The following is a 13,731-nucleotide window of genomic DNA, read 5'->3' on the forward strand; positions in this document are numbered from 1 at the left end:
AGTCCTATAATGACACATGTGCCAATTATCTTTTTGGAGGCATACACTGACTATTTCAACCAAACTGAGGAGTAATTATAGATATTATAACAATTATTAACTCCAACTATAATATATCCAAACTCAAATAATAAATTACAACTTAAGATGACTTTATTTGTTAATTTCCAAATAATAGACAAATGTATTCGTGTACTTCAATCATAAGATGCTCCATAGAGACATATTTTACATTCCGTGTATAACATAGTGATATAAATAATCACAGACGAATCCATTGACTTGAAGATATCATAAAGAGCAAAATGCTTCGTAATGATCAGTTGAATTGGATCTGCAGACAAAGCCAAGTTATAGGTGTCAATTAGTGAACAGTTTTAACACTCATTCCAGAATATATGTTGGAATGTAAGCACATATATAATATCAAATGCCTCATTGGAATTAATTGGTTATATAGTCAATTAATTAAATAAAATAAGCTTTATGGCATCCATTGGAATTGCATCATTTGGCTGGTACTTGATAGCGGCAAGTACCATAGTTCATATGAAGTGGGATGATGTACGCCCTGTACAAAAAGTCAGAGTACAGTAAGAAAGTATGGCCAAAAACTTGGGGGCGGGAGTGTAATATCTAAGCGGCAAAAATTTGGGGGGAAATATTAGCTGTCACCTTTTTGGCCTAAAAGGTAATATGGGAAACTGGGAATGACAAATATCTCAGCTGAGCTCAGAAAGTTAGAATTTGGATTTATTAGAAGAGAAAGTCACTTTCTCGTAACTAGAGATTCCAGACTCGTGTTTCATACTTACTAAAAGATCCAAGTAAGTATATTTCCTACAAGATACGAGTTCTACTTCTAGTATTTTATCTTTGGTGCATCCTCGTGTTTACTACCCATTCTTCAGTTTATATTAAGCTTCATAAGTGCTCTGATTTTAACTGCATTGGATAAGTTTTTTGCCATATTTATTCACAAGTTGTATGTGATTTCTGAACTCCTTGTTCAATCTGTCAATGCTTAAGAGATATTGTGTATGCCTCAACACTTTATGGGCAGCACTGCAGAAATTCTGAACGGGTTCTTTGAGTGGGAATCAATTTCACTTGTTCTATACCTAGGGGTGGCAATATGTCATACGACCCGTTAACCCAACACGAACACGACACGATAATAGCGGGTTAGGGTTTAGCCTTAATGGGTTCGGGTCAAAACGGGTTGACCCGTTAAGACACGATTACTTAACGGGTTAACCCGTTTTGACCCGTTATGACACGTTAAGAAAGTTAAAGTTACAATTATACCCTTATATCTAAAAATAAAATTGTTAGAATTTCAATTTCGATATTTTTATTATTTGGATTATAGTTTTGGACTTATAATTAGTATTATAATTTTTATAGATATTGTAATTTTAATATTTATATAAAATTATGCTAAATTTAATCAGGTTAAAAAGGTTAATTTCAGGCTTATTCAACTCATTTATATAAATAGTTTAAAATAAGTTGTATTGTGTCGTATTAACCTATTTCGTAATATTTTCTTAATTTATTTGTTTACTTATAAAAAAAAAAACGTATTTCGTAATATTTATTAATGGGTTAAAACGGGTTGACACGACACGACCCGTTATGTTAATGGGTCGTGTTAGGGTTTGAGATTTTGACACGATAAGCTTAACGGGTCGGGTTAGGGTTGACCTATATGACCCGTTAACACAATTTAACAAGACACGAACACGACCCGTTAACACGATTTGACACCCTTACACTACCCATGTCTACATCGGCAAATCCATTTATTTTGAAAAATATTTTCACCTTGTCCAATATAGATTTATATATATATATATATTGAAAGCAGGTCCAGGGAGGACAGAAATCCCAACGTTTGATCCAAAATGGGGATTGCTGCATATACTATATTTTCATCAAACATTGAACAGAGGAGAGGAAAGTTTGGGACCATGAGTGAAAGGGTGGTGCGTAAAATACAAATATTTGCAGTCAATTAAAATATTTCCCCTGTAAAGTTTGACATATTCTCTACACCCACAAACCAAACAAGGTCTACCAGTTCCCATATATAAGGGATGAATACCAACGTCAAATCGCATGGCTGTATGGTAATAGGCTCAATGTGTTGTATTTAGTCATCATCCAGCTTATCACTTAGAGTAGAAAGTGCAGATTTTTAGCAGAAATCTGTTCTAAAATTGATGAGTTTTAGAACAAATAGTAATATTCTCCACAAGCTCAACTTCAGTGGAGTGAGTTGCATATTAGATGTAACAAATGTTTTGCTAACTTGATGTTTTTTTTTAGTCCTAAATGTTTAATACTCTGATGATAATTAAAGTTTATGTAAAATAGAGTAAAACAGGCAAATTAATTTTTCTGTTTGAAGTTTTCTGTATATAAACTATAATATATCAAGGATTGGTAAGATAGAAATTTATGGTGTTAATAACCCTATCCTCTAAGCATTTGACCATGATAGTTTGCATAGTCATAATTGCATATAGATTCACCATCAATCAATTGTAAGTCTCAGTTACCATGAGAGGAACAAAAAGAGGAGGCAGTGGACATGGCCAGGTGCAACAAACTCGCATACTGCCAAGTCATGGCTGCACATGGAGTGGTCCAACTCCCCAGGAACAGCCTAGTAGGTGGACATGAAGGGTTGAGCAAAGCTCAACATCAGATGACTCCACACAGCCCTCAGATATGGTGTTGGCCACTGAATTTAATGAAATAAGCAGTGGTACTCTAGATACTATGCCAGAAAATAATGGTAATTCTTTCTGGTATTTGCGGGAACAATATGTTGGGAAAATAGGTTCATATTTTAACTGATGTCAGAAACAGTTTCTGCAAATATCCATCCATGGTAATAGTATGGGGTAGGCTTTATACAATGTACACATACAGCAATTAATTTAATTGTCACTTCTATAAATAGCAGGGAAACAAACAATGCGGAGGTGTCGTGGACCAGCTGGGTGCACTGAGTTCATGAAACTTCGTAAGCACGGTCTCATTCCGCTGCAAATTAATGATGGTGAGAGGGCACCATTATGTGAGAATGCAGTGTTTTTTACAACAAGAGTAACATGGATTATCAAACATCATGCAACCATGATTCAAAATAGTTGGGATGTTGTAGATGCACAAGAGAAAGAGGAGTTGATCAATCGTGTGCGGGTATTGACCTGGTTTGGTTAATTTGGAGATTCAGTTTCAATGAATTATCAAGCTGGAAACCCACACCACTTATATACTTTGTCTGGACTGTTTTGATGAATTATTCATGATGTGTTTCAGGCTGATTTCATTCTAGATTGGAGCAAAAGGAATCATCGGGAGATGATGGAAAAGAACCTTGGGAAGAAGTTCAATGACTTCCACTACCAGCTTCATAAAATATACAAGGCTTGTGCAACACATCAGGAGGCAATGATGAAGTCAACCTCATTGGTGGAACCAGATGTATGGAAAAAGTTATGTGAGAGATGGGGGAGCGATGAATTCAAGGTAAATTTGAGAAGTTAAGCCATTGTAAAAGTGCTGAATTAGCTAGTATTAGATTTGATGAAAGGTGAATTAAGATGTCATCTTGGTAGTTTCGTTCACTGACATGGATTTGTACACTATTGCAGAAAAAATCAAATCAGAATATAGCCAATAGGAAAAAGCAGCGGGTAAACCACACTGCAGGCAGAAAGTCTTTTGTGCGTTTAATACAAGAGATGGTAAGAATCTAGTGATTTGTATATTTATAAGCTGAATTGGCAATCAGTGCTAGTGGGAAATTTAAGAGGTGTGGGTAATATTTTATTTCCTCATTGAAGGGTCCAAGTGCATCAAACTTGGTGAGTTTCTATAAAGAAACTCATTGGTCAAAGAAGAAAGGGGCATGGGTCACTCCAACGACAAAATCCAACTACGTAAGTGCTCTCTAACTTACTAACTTTAAGTTAAAATGTTCCATGTTAGGAAGCCCATTTAACTTTGGTTATTTCCCCTAACTATAACTCAACAAAGTAATGTTTGTATCAGAATACAATGTGTGAGAAATTAAGGGAGATTCAGCCTGAGGAGCACACGAATGAGGCTGCAAATACAATATTTAGAGATGTGCTAGGACACAGGTCTGGTTATACAAGAGGACTTGGTGGTTCAGTTATATCCAAGCCTAGACCATCAGCTATGTCAGCACAAATGGAGCACCTAGTCCAAGAAAATGAGAAGCATAAAAATGAGGCATTGATGTACAGGACTGAATTGGATGAGATGAAAAGGGATGTAAGACAATTACTGGTTTGGCAAATGTCCTATGACCAAAGGACGAATGACTCCGCATCTCAAAGAGTGTCTAATGAAGACACTCAAGGAGATGTTTAGCTGGTTGGGTTTCTAAATTGGGAGTTTTTTGTAATTTTGGTTCGAAGTATTACTAACTATTGGTGGCAGGCTTATATTTTGGATCATAGTTGTCAAGGGAAAATGGTGCAGGTTTTATCAATTGGTTATAGTTACTGGAATGGCTTCACAGTAGATTCATGGGCATATAATTGTCTAACGCTTTGTAAGTATGCTTTAAAACCCCTTCCTACTATTGTGTATTATCTGCAATGGTTAAGAGAGTTTAATACAACAATAAATACTAGTGATGTTAAAACAGAACCTGTTGAGAGAATGCTGCTTAATAAGTGAATTACAGCTTCTGCCTATTCTATTTCTGAAATGATTGTATAGGTGATTGCTAAAGGTTTTATATTTAGCATGACAATTGATTTTGACTATGGAATTTTTCCACAAATATTTGGTGTGCTCGAGTGCATGATGTTTACATCTGTGTTACAGTAATGTACATTGTTAGTTTTTTCTTGGCAATTAATCACTTTTTCTGATAAGGATGTCGGCTTGACTATGGTTCAGTACAGAAAATTTCGCTGAGTCTCAAGAAAGTTACTTCAACAAATTAAATTGGATTTAAGCTAGAAGGCAGGACAATAAATTATTATTAGTAGATGCAGTTTTAGGCTTTCATACATAACATTCCAACATGGAACTTACAACTGGGGAATGCTTGTATACTTTGATGGGTAGCCAAGATCATACTCGTGATGCCAACTAGCAGTTGAAACTAGTTTCAACTGCTGGTCATGATGTTAATATTTAAACACAAACCTGCAAGGTTGAGAGAATATATCATAATAGGTAAAAATCAACTAAACTAGATAGTAACTCTGTAATGGAGCAGTGGTGATGGTTTAGGTATTAATTAGGAGCTGCTGCTATTTTGACAGGGGAATTTTTCCAGAAGTAAGCTGGTGTGATCAGAATGCAGCCTTTGAAATAAACTTGTGGGTTTTGAATTATACAAGCATATGAGAGGACTGTGGTTCTTCTTTTTTCCTCATATTTTTTACTCGGATTAAGATGGTTCAATACAAATTAGTTATCATTCAGTGTCAAAACACTTGTATCATATTCAAAATACTTGTATCAGAAAAACAATCTTCTCTACAAAGGCACTCCTTTCACTTGTTTGCAATAGATGTAGATTTAGGCACCCATTTGTTTACATTCACATATTTTCTTACTTTTCTAAGCTTGTGTATTATTCTCTTTGTCCAAGATACTCACTCATGCCAAGTACAAGAACAATATCAAATTATGATGAAGTATTTGTGATGTTAAAAACTGCAAGTTGAGAGAATGATCTTTGTGACCATCAATTTTGTCTAGGGATTTCTGTAATGGAGTATAGGCGAATGTTTATGTTCAATATGCATGTGGAATGGTTTGGAGTAGGCTTTACACATAAATATTGACTGTAATTGTTTTCATGTCTGTAATATGCAGGTAGCTCTCACGTGACTTTAATGGACTTTTCCTTGATTTGGATTTTTTGATGCACCAATGAGCCTGCCTGCAAGATGCTATACAACTACTTCACTCCCAAGTTTAAATGTATAGCCATGTTGACAACTGAACCAATGTAGTAAATTTGACAGTTATAGTGTTTAGTGGCAGTAGGTATTTAGGAAAGTCTAAGCTTGATTTTGCATGTCAGGTAGCCTTTCTACATGCTATAACTCTGATGATGTGAAAGTAAATGAGATGTAGGAACAAGCTTGTACGAATTTATTATGGAAATATATATTGTACATGAAAATGCAAGTAAAATATATGGTGTCTTAGTTTGCCATTTTGTCAATTTCGTATATTCAATCTAAAATAATAAATCCTAGAAAATAGGCTTGGCAGAGTACAAAAATTACAGGACATTGATACAAGCCGTTGCCATTGGGGATTTAGGGACAATTTATTTCCAGGGTTGTTAAATTGATACATGTTCTAAAAATGGGTTGATTGGCAAAGGATCAGCGACATAATCAAGAAAATCTAAATGGCAAATATCTTTTCTATGAACTTGAGATGATCTACCCAGCAACTAGTTGAGATTAAGCAATGATTACCCCACTTAATTGGTTATTGAGAATCTGTTCTAGCCATAAGAACGTACGTACGTAGCTGTATTTCTGCGTCCAACCCATTCTTGATCAGTTTCCACCGCTTGGTCCAACATTTTCCTCCGCAAATATTCGATCTCAAATTTTCCATTTCCTGCGGATTCATATTTTCCCGCATGCACTCACGCACGACGAATTCCAGGCATGCTCAAATTCACCGCAACCATATATGCAGGTTTATATATAGTACCGTTTATTTCCAATTGCCCCATTGACAAAAGCTTCTGGTAGCTTTTGCGGTGACCCTCCACTCGTAGTATGTCCACAATGGCGGCGTCCCTTTATTTCTCGCTAATTGCCCATCAAATTTCTCTTTTGGGATTGAATGGTTGCTGCGAGAGCAGTCGGCGGCAACATCTTCAGCAATTTCGAGGCCCCAAAATTCGCCGAATTGAATTGTTTGCGGTGCCCTAAGCTATGGCCGTAAATACGACGCACACCGACGATTTTCCACCGAAATTGCCCATCTCAACCTCGTTGTCCATCAACATCTGCTGCGGAAAAGATTGGCAGCAAAATCGGTAGCAACTGCAGCCCCCAACAAGATTTCACCGAAATTGCTCTGACCAGACCTATTACTCCCGACCGATTATCGGTGAATGGAAATCCCCACATTTCATCTGACTCTACGAGAAAACAGGGGATTAACGGTGAGCTCGCACCCCGCAAAACGGCAATTTTCTTGTAGTGAGTAGAACAGAAGTAGGGTTTTTTTTTTTTAAGTTTATAAAACCAGGTACCAGGTTTTAAACCCAGGTCTGGATTTAAAATTCGATACCCAAACCGGATTAATCCAGTTTTTCAAATCCGGATTTCGGCTCGGATTTGACCCAGGTCGAGAATTGGAACCGGAATCCGGTGGTTCATCCGGCCCGGATGAATAGCCCTAGATCCAACTCTCGGGAGCAATAGCATTTCTGATGTAATATTAGTGTACACATAAATATTAATGAGAAATGCCTAGCAAGCGACTGATTATAAATAATAATAAATTAAAATGAGTTTTTTATAAATAGTAATAAATTAAGATGGTTAAATAAATATTATGAAACTTATCTAAAATGAGTTTAGATGTATTTGGATGTTAAAATGAATTTTAATGTATTTATAAAAAAATTAAAAAATATTGTAGATCTAGCGTATAAAGAAGTGTTGAATTGAAAAAAATTGTAGGTCTTAAGCAGTATAAACAAATTTTGAGTTGAGATGAGTTTAGTAATATGAGAGTTGGATGTTTAAATGTTAGACTCAAATTAAAATTAAACTGAATTAAGTTGATCTTAGTTCAGTCTAAATTTCAAACAGGACCTTAATTAATATTAATTTTGTAATGAAAAAATATATTCGTCATTCATTTTTTATCATCATTTCATCATTACATGATTTAATATTAGATGATAGGATTACGAGTAAAATATAACAAATAGTTTCTAATTATCTAATACAACATCATGAAATGATAAGAAGATGATGATAATTGAGGTAATAAATAGTATTAATACTCTTTTATAATAAATCGAACTTTCTATACAGTTCTTGTCGATGCATGATGGAAAGCGACCTATGCAACCGACCTATATATATATATATATATATATATATCATGCATGCAAGCTGTGACTTTATTTTTTTCTATCTTTTTTCTTAAAAATTCAGAATATAATAGACGAATTCATGCATGACTGGAACCATCTATATATTTAATTCGTATAAGCTCACGATGCATTGATATATATATATATAAACGCTGGAAAAATGATATCCTTGATCATGTTATCATGATTACAATATTTTTCTACACGCCAAGTCATATATGAATTATTAATCATGACACATAATATATAAGATCCTAATACCAAGAGAGAATGTGAAGAGAAAAGCTGAGTACTTCATTGAAGGTTGAGTTGTGCTTGTCATTAAGACTACATTTGAATATTGAGATGATCTGTAAATAATAGTAAAAAAATAATAAATAATAATAAAAATAATAATAAATAATTTGTAAATAGTATTGACTAGTAATGAGGTAGTGTATATATATATATGATGCCATGATCATCTCATCATGAACTAAACATAACCTAATTCTACTCAGGATTTAGGTTAGTCTCAAAATTTCTTGGATTGGAGAAACATGGTACTGTACGTACGTACGTAAGTCATGATATATATAAGCTAGGCAACGGACAGTTAAGGAAATCAGAATCAAAATCATTGAATAGGTCTACCTATTGGCCGGAAGAGTTGCTATTCTTTGATCGTGCCCATCATAGCCACGCGCGCTGCATCAACTGGAAACATAAGCAAGAGGCACTACAAGAAAATGGGCCTAAATCAGCGATTTTTTAACTGCTGCTAAATAAACCGCTGGAAATAATAATTATAAGTAACGATTACATGATCGCCGGCCTTATTTTTTATTAACCTCACGCGTGGGCCTATTTTCAATATTTGGGCCGATTATTAAACTAACAGCAACGATTTACATCGCTGCAATTAAAACATTAATGTCCCGGCGGGGTCCCTGCTTCGCAACAAGCCCGCGCGCGAAAATTAGGAAGTTTTATTTTCCCCCCCTCTTCCATTTTTCTTCTTCACCGTCCCGACACCCACAGTACCCAAGTCAATTTTCATTTTCCTTCAGCGGCATTTTCGCCTACCTGCAAATCCACCCACCCGAACCATTTAATCCGCTCAAAATTTGGGGTTTTTTGGTTTGGCCTTCCGCAGTTCGCTGCAGACCCATCGTTCCCGAGAGCATACAAAACCCATTTGCTCTGCCTCCATCTTAGGTTAGCTTGTGACTGGGCACGGGCATTCCACCATCGTCATCGGAAAATCTCTGGTTTAAAGCTTGGGACTCTGTTTCATGAACCACAGGTATTTCATTCTTAAATATCCCCACTCGTTGGTTTCGAAAAAATGTGCATTTTTGGCTTGTAGAACAATTTTTTGGGATACCGATTGTGAAAGCTTGTCCAGCGTGGACGTATACTGCAGAGTTTTACTGATTTTTGGGGTTAAGGGCGAAAGGGATGCTTCTTAATTGACACCAGATTTCATTTTCCCCCTCTGAGAGTAAATATATATATATGAGCTTATATGGATGTAGGCGTCGAGTAACTTGCCCTTGTTGAGCTTAGTTGCTCCGGTTGTCTTCCTCAGCTATATTAAATTAATCAACTTCTAGTTACATCACTAATATATTCCTAGCTTATTTGCTGAAAATTACTAGTTTGAAGCTACCCGAGGCATTGGCTTTGTGTATAGATAGTGGTACTTTTTTTTTAATCCAAACATGTTGATGGATGATTGAATCAATGGATGTTAATTAGATTAGTTTATTTCTTTTCCAATGATTAAGTTGCCTACCATCATTAGAAACTTGCCCAAAATCTCTGCATATTGGGAAAATTAGTACATTGAGAGAGGATTAACTCCTAAAAAATTGATCACTTAACAATAACATTAACCACAACAACATTAACTGGTTGGGTTTCTCTCTCTCTCCTCACATGAGCATGAAGATTTCTTTAGGCCCTCATAGCCATCAGGTTTTAGCATCCTCCCTCAGCTACTCTTTCTACAAATGTCCCGGCAACCCTTTCCATTCGCAACCTCACTTGTACTATGGTATCTTCCATGGAACTAGTAGATATGCTAGCTTGTATGCCCCTCTATCTGCAGTGCCACTCAAGTCTAGTGGCATTGGTTTGGTAAATTCCAAACCAACTCATTTGTACAACTCTGATATGCAAGGCTTTTCTTGTTGGTTCATTGCTGTAATTTAACAATTATTTGAACCCTTTCATGACTGTTAAATGCTATGGCCACCTAGAAATTAAATGACATTGTCAACCATTCTTACAAGTTCAATTTCTTTATATATTCTAAAGAAACGAAAGAACAAATTTGTTTGGATTGATTTTATGCATATGTATGTGACATGCTGTTGAATTTTATGATTTTATTACTTCTGTATGAATCATTGCTATTATTAGTACATTTAACCTAATATTGCTCTATAATTATATCCTGGTTTAACTACTACAGTCTACTGCAATCTTAGATTGGGTTATGAGTGTAATGGATGAAATTGACAATTTGATTCCAATGTTTCCAGTATATATTAGAAGAGTCATATTTATTTATTGGTCGTTCATGTTGTTATGATGGAGATTCTATTTAATTGGTGATTCATATCATATTTATTTATTTTAAAGCTTATTGAATTTGATTCATATCATGTTTTGCGTTATCTTAATAATTGAAGTTCGAATGATTAGTCATTAGGTGATCTCAATGGTGTAAATTCTTTTAACCAAATGATTTTTTTATAGAACTAATAGTTTTGAATTCCAAAACTGCTTAATGATTAAACATTTAACCCTCAATTATAATGCCACTAAAAGGTCATAAAACGATTCAGATGTGCAAGATTTTGGTGCATTCCTATTTTCTTGCTACGGACATTTCCCACCCCATTTTTGAGTCTACCAAGTCACTTAGACTTCTTCCTTCTGATAGCCCCGAGGTACACGATAAGACGCTAATTTCAGTCGTACTTTTTTGCATGGTCGATTTTGGCCAATTGGAACATATAATTAGAGGTTGTTGAGGTTTTTGAATTAGTCCAACTTGAGCCAGTATGCTAATGTTATGTTGGAAGGCTATATGTATGCTACCCTCAAGATATTTATTATTATGAACTTTCTTGAATTTAATCTTCATTTATCCATTTTGTTAGGCATGTTCAAAGGGCAGTGATCAGAGTTTGGTCTAGTTTCTCACTCGTCATTCGCCTGCTACTTGGATGTGAAGCCTAGAGGAAAAGGAAAACCTTCCTCTTATGCATATTCTTACTGAATTATTTCTGTAAGGTTGATCATCCTTCAGTTCTCTTTCCGATCCACAAAAGTCGCTGCAGGTATGTTCTTCGAGTCTTCCCTTTCCACTTTATTTATATTACTGTAGTCAGTAATATAAATTACAGGCCTTCATTTTCCTTGGAATCAGACTTGCCTCTTTTGGTTGATTTGCTTCTATAATTTTTGGGTATCTCTATTTTTTTTTGTACTGTCTTTTTAGTTCTTGAAATATCAACAAACTAGTTACTTATTGTTTTCAACTAGATATATAGGTTGTTCTTTATATTTCTTTGTCTGGGTTAGGACTTAACTTTTGAGCTGTAATCTTGAATTGACTCTTCCTTTCCCCCATACATGTGGATCTATTGAGTTTCATTATTTTTCCCCCCCTTCTCTATAGTCTGTTTGGTTCTCAAGAACATTTCTGTACATTTAGAAAAATGCATTTTTCTTCAAAGGAAAATATAATTAAAACATATACCATCTACACCGGTCTAATAACGGAAGAAAGGCCAATTATAAGCTAGAAAAATGCTACTCTCACCTCTCAAACTTACTGCTCAGTGTTTGAGATGTGAATTTTTTTAATCAGCATTTTTTAAGTTTTCCCATTAGATAGTGATTAAAGAAGTATTTTTTAATTAGAACCCATGATGGATCCCAACTAGAGCTGGGATTGGTGGGCGTAGACCCACCCATAAGTGTGGGAATTGCAAACATTTGTAAAACGAAACAAAGTAGGTTTGGTAAACAACAAGATCCTAGCTTTGACAAAATATATAAAATTTGGTCAAAGCTATGGAAGTAATTTGTAGATGCAGATAATAGCACAAAATATATATGTAATTAATATTACCTATTAATACAACAAAAAGGTATTGGTATTGAAGTTGTAATACCCTAGAGCATGTAGACTGAACTTGTGCATAATTAATACGACTCTGTCAGCATATATCAAATGTGCTGTTCAACTATTGTTCACAACAACATTGTCAGATAATTTTTTAGGTGATATAGTTCCCAGACGATACTTGTTAATGAGACTGTTGGCCATGCCAAATCACTATTCTCATCAAGTGTGGAACTGAAATTATTCCAGGCCCTGATACAGAAGGTCAGAATCTATTCACATTGGTATTCTGTAGTTCAATAAGACTGATCTTGTCGATGAGAAATCGCAATGTATAACTGTCTGCTGCTCATTACTTATTTAAAGTCAAAATTCCTTTGGGCCCTATAAATATTGGTTGTGTTATAATGCATGTGAATTATAAATATTATTGTGTTTAAAGAAGGGTATGAGCCTATTATATACATCTGAAAAGTGGATATTCTGTGAGCGTATTGTTGCAGGAGGGATTATCTGCCTTTGTTGGAAACATAACTCTGTAATTTTTTGGCTGTGGTTCAATATACATCCATGTTCTGTTCCCGGATACATGAGAAATTATTTTTTGTTTGAATATACCCTAGGGTATCTTGGCTACAGATTCATGTTAATACCCTGCCTAGAAATCTGCAAGGAAACTCCAGCTTTGACAGTAATTTATTGTGTGTATTTCTTACCTTTAAATTTTCCCTTGAGGGTTGTTAATTCTCATATGAGTGCCATGCTGATGACGTAGATCTCTCGGTTTGGTTTTACCAAATATCTGTTATATATATAGCATGCAAAATCTGACAAGAAAATAATTTATATGGCATGATGTTGTTACTGTTGCTCCTTTTTTTTCTAAACTTGTGGTCTGTAACTTACTTTGCAGATTATGGCATTTTTTGCTAACCATCCATCGTTATGGCTTTTTTTATTTTCTATCTAAAGATTCCTGTTGAAGTTGTTAGTTGTTATTTTCAGCAATGGGTGCTTCTCAGAGTGGGTAAGGAGATCTCAAGAGAAACTTTCAAGTGTACCATATGTCCCCAGTGTAGAGCAGTTGTACAATTTGTTGGAAGCAACCACTTTCTCACAATATTGCGGAGGTAGGCAGATGAGCTTTGGGTTATATGGATAACATGTTTATTAAAGCAAATGTGCTTTAAGTTATTATAAATGTGATTGGTGGAATAGCATCCTTTTTGTTGTGTTTGTTCTCTTTATGCATTTGTTGGTGGAATAGCATCCATTTGGTCTAAGTAAATCAAGAACAGTGATTGTGTTATTTTGACTTTAATGGTAATTACAAACATTCCAATGATCTTATTTAAATTACTGTTTATATATGCAGAACTTCTCAATTCTTAGTAAATAACATGAAGTGTGTGTTTGCTTATAGAACTACTTATATAGTGTTATTTAGGGAAACCTCCCTCAC

The sequence above is a fragment of the Carya illinoinensis genome, chromosome 1, assembly GCF_018687715.1.
Source record: "Carya illinoinensis cultivar Pawnee chromosome 1, C.illinoinensisPawnee_v1, whole genome shotgun sequence".
Lineage (NCBI taxonomy): Eukaryota > Viridiplantae > Streptophyta > Magnoliopsida > Fagales > Juglandaceae > Carya > Carya illinoinensis.